The 4,315-nt window shown below is 45.7% G+C and overlaps 1 long non-coding RNA gene across 2 annotated transcripts in view; it reads right to left on the bottom strand.

The window, feature by feature from the left end:
• The window catches only part of LOC143984003 (uncharacterized), a 47,943-nt gene extending 44,199 nt beyond the window's left edge, over positions 1-3,744 (bottom strand). For both annotated transcript variants that reach the window (XR_013274700.1, XR_013274701.1), the window contains exon 1: positions 3,335-3,744. This is a non-coding gene — a long non-coding RNA (uncharacterized LOC143984003). The remainder of the gene's footprint in view (positions 1-3,334) is intronic.
• Positions 3,745-4,315: the final 571 nt, after the last annotated feature.

Here is a 4,315-nt window from a genome sequence, read left to right as displayed (position 1 = left end):
AGAAACATTGCACACCACTACATACACATACAGGGAGAAGGCACTACACACTGTGCTCTGTTCATCAATGTCATCACACAACATTCACACAACTCAATCAAATTAGAAAGGTGGGTACATTTAGTGTGAAAAATCAGTATACATATTGCGTACTATACACAAAATATTGAATATACAATGCACCTCTGACTGAGGAACACACAATCATCAAAATGTATAATCCACTATTTTTGATGCAAGCGTGGAATATTTTATATGGACGCATGGAGTTTGTTTACAGCATACAACCCATGTAGAGCAATATAGAAATCATGCAGTTTATATCATACACGCTGTCCAGTCTAGTGTATACAATGATGCAGAAACATGGTATAAATATACAGCACATCACCAATAAAGATCTACAGGATACAATCATTCACACACTGCCAACATGGGTATCAGGGCGAATACTGCGCACCGCCCATATCATACCAAGTCATTACTCACCCCTCACTGATCACACATATATCCATTCACATGTGTGTGTATTTCTTTAATTACACAACAATCTTGTATCTATTGTGGGTATAAATAGAACACACAATCCATGCAGACAAGGTGCAAAGCTTATACATGCACACATTCACTGAAAAATCGGGCACTCCCTCTGTACAGCTATATCTAGGGCAAGAAAAATCGGGCATACCCTCTGTGCAGATATCTCTAGGGCAAAAAAATCCATAAAACTAAAAAGATAGTAAAATATTGCATGCCATTCCCATAAATATGAAGGCAAAAATATTGCATACCACACATCAGGAGTAAATATTACACACACACCTTGTGCTATACATATATTACAATACACACTACTATTACACACCTAGGGCAAACTATTAGCGCTCCATGCTATATAAAGATGTTACATAACTGCCTGTAGGAACATGTATATAGGTTACAACATTACATCTTGCACCATGCAGATATATACAGAGTAAAAATAAAATTGTATATATATCTATATCTCACCACCCCATGGAGATATATTGGATAAATATTGCACACCACCCTATGCAGGGATATACAAAGGGAGACATATTACACACTTCATGAGCAGTTATATACAGGATAAAATATTCCACACTGCTCCAAGTAAAGTAAAATACTACACACTCCCAGTGAAGATATAAAGAGGTTAAAATAATACACAACCCCGGTGCAACTATATGGTAAAATATTACACACTGCCTATGCAGATATAGAGTAATAATACACAACATATGTGTAAAATTATATATTATGTGTGTGTATTAAAAAAACAAAAAAAAAAATTATTGTGGCCTATACTTACACACCTACCCACACAAAAATTACACATCCACATGTGTGCTGTGCATCTCTACACACTTGTGTACACTCCAATATATTACACTGTGTCTACACTGATGGTGTTACGAGTGTGCATATTGTGAAATATTTAGCCCCATCTACAGGGAGAATGTCCAGTCTTTTCCCCTATAAGTGTGTTAATGTATATTTTATTCTATATATCTGCATTGATAGCAAACAGTACCCCCCCCCCCCCCCCCCTATACTTCCAACATGTATGAAGCACGTAATATATCAAATCAACTATGTTTTCCTTATGTAGCTGTATGGTGTGCGGTAATTATCTCCAAACTTGTATTTTTATTCCCACGTATATTTTCATTAGCACTTTAGATCTGCATTAATGACGTGCAGTTTTTCTATATGTATCTTTTAATATTTCACTACATAGATACAGATATATGTGCAGGCAGTGTGTAATATGTTATATGTATCTGTATGGGATGGGGTGCAATAGTGAGAGAGATAGAGATATATATATTTTACACATACACCAGAGTATTTTTCTTTTTAAAGGTATATTTTTTAAACACATATCTCTCTCTCTCTCTCACACACAGTAAATGATTGCACACACTAATTGCAGATTTACAGTATGGTACATGCTCAGTTATCGCTCATTCATCTGCAGATAAAGAAATATATATAATTCCCCCCCCCCCCCCCCCAATTATTGCACCCCCCACGTCCCATGCAGACACTGTTGCAAGCTCTCCGTGTATTGGTGGTAAAAAAAATATAAAAAAGATGCCATGTCCTCTCCCAGCACTCACACCTCTCACCGATGTGGTAAGGTATAAATATTACACAACCTTCATGTTTGTATATACACGTTAGATAGAACTGTATTATATACACCATACATATAGCTATATAGGGTAAAAATATTACACACTATATTTTTTTCATTACACCCCCCTCCATGCACACCTATATATCACATCCCCCTCCATGCAGACCTAATAGGGTAAACTATTACACAGCAGTTTAAAAGAGAAAACAAAAAAAATGTAAATGTCTCTGGAACCCTCAATGCCTCCCAATGGAAGAGCAGACAGAGGAGTGCACACCCTCCATGCAGACATGGGATTGCAGGTAAGGGGGGGGGGCACATCGCCGATCTCCAGACTATAGGGCCCTCCATGGTGGGAATTGTAGTTTGCGATCCGGAGGGCCGTATATAGTTTGGAGATCTCCGATCTAGAGAGTGAAAGTACAGCTGACCAAGACAACGATCGGCCGACACCCCGGCCTGAGTATGGGGACGATCGGCCTGCCCGGTGGCAGGTAGGTCGGTCGGTCTGTAGCGCCCCCCCCCCCCCCCCCGATGATTACACGTCTACACCAAGCAAGGAGAACGATTCTGAGCGGAGATTACCTGTACCGGCCACACACAGATCGATAGAGATCGGGGGACCGATACAAATCGGGATTAATCCGCAGGAGAGAGAGAGAGAGAGAGAGAGAGAATCGTACGACCCCCCCTCCATCCAGCCGATCACCCCACATGTACGAGCAGATATGGGGGTTCCCTTTGTAGGAAGGGTGGGGGATGTAGTGTAGGAGTGATGAGGATGAAGGGATTATTGGGGGGGGGTGTGCAGAATATAGTGACCCCCCCATTGACAGAAGCCCCGCCTCCTGGTAATGACAGGTGCCCCCCCCCAGGTAATCACAACCCCCAATGACAGGCTCCCCTCCCCCCTCTCCCGCTCAAACTAACGCCGTGATTTCCGGGGTCCCCGGAGCCCGCAGCCCCTCGGGGGCCCCTCAGGGGGGGTGGGGGGATTTTTAGGAATTTTTGGGGTATTTTTTGGGGAGTGTCCGGAGTGAGGTGTTATAGAGGGGGGTGTGCCGGGCTGTCAGTGCGGGGGAGGAGGAGGGGATACCCCCGGTGGGGGTGGAGGAGGGGGGGGAGGGGAGTACGGAGGTCCCCGGTAGGTGACACAGAGCGGAGTCTTACCTCCTCTGTGACAGTAATGTTCCCGGTACCGGGCGGCGCTCTCCTCCAGTGACAGCTCGGTGTCCGTCTCCGGCCGGCTGTCAGCGCTGACACTCGCCGGTCCCGGGCTGTCCTTCCCCCGCTCCATGTCCGCCCTCCGCCAGCTCCTCTCTCCGGCTCTCCGCTCCGCTCAGGACTCGAAAATGGCGCCGAAAGCTCGGAGCTTCTCATTCAAATTCGACAGAGCCAGCCCCGCCACCCCGGGGCATGCCGGGAACTACTCCGGCTGTCACACGGGTCACGCCCCCCTTCCAACCGACCCCTTCAGGACACGCCCACCGCCTCTCCTGATACGCCTCCCTCCCCGCCCAGCTCCGCCCCCTCTAGCTGCGCACTTCCTGGCACGGAGAGCGGAGACAATACAGCGATCATCACCCCATTCCCCGGACAGCTCCCCTCTCCTCCCCCAATCTCCTCTCCTCTCCTCCTCTCCTCATTGACACCGGAGCTCCTCAGTACATCCTGACAGATGTCACACCTTCACTACTGAGCCTGGGCTCACACCTCTACCTTGCAGGCTCCATGTATACAGAGAGGGGTGCACCCAGCTCTTCTACACACCAAGGAAAGCAGCAGCAAATCTGCACTTCTGCCAATGTGTTTAGGCACGCTGGACGCACCCGGCGTTCATTTCATTGGCCCAACGCGTCCAGTGTGTGAGTGCGGTTACACACATTTTCATACTTGCCAACATTCTTAAAACATTTTTAGGCACACTTTTTTTTATTATTATTATGTAGGCACGGTATTTTTTTAATTAGGGGCAGGGCAAAACTTTGTAGGCGTGGCCTAGCATGAGAGAAAAAAAGTTACGTGTGAAAAATGGGCGTGGTTTCAATTGCGTCACATACTGGGCGTGGCTTAAAAGGGGTGTGGTTAAATAGAGTCTGATTTACATAGTGGAGAATGTGGTAATATATAGGGAAATAAAAGAGAGAGAGG

Source organism: Lithobates pipiens, unplaced genomic scaffold (genome assembly GCF_037356315.1).
Source record: "Lithobates pipiens isolate NorthernLeopardFrog02 unplaced genomic scaffold, aLitPip1_a1.2 Scaffold_16, whole genome shotgun sequence".
Lineage (NCBI taxonomy): Eukaryota > Metazoa > Chordata > Amphibia > Anura > Ranidae > Lithobates > Lithobates pipiens.
This window is presented reverse-complemented; position numbering and strand designations above follow the sequence as displayed.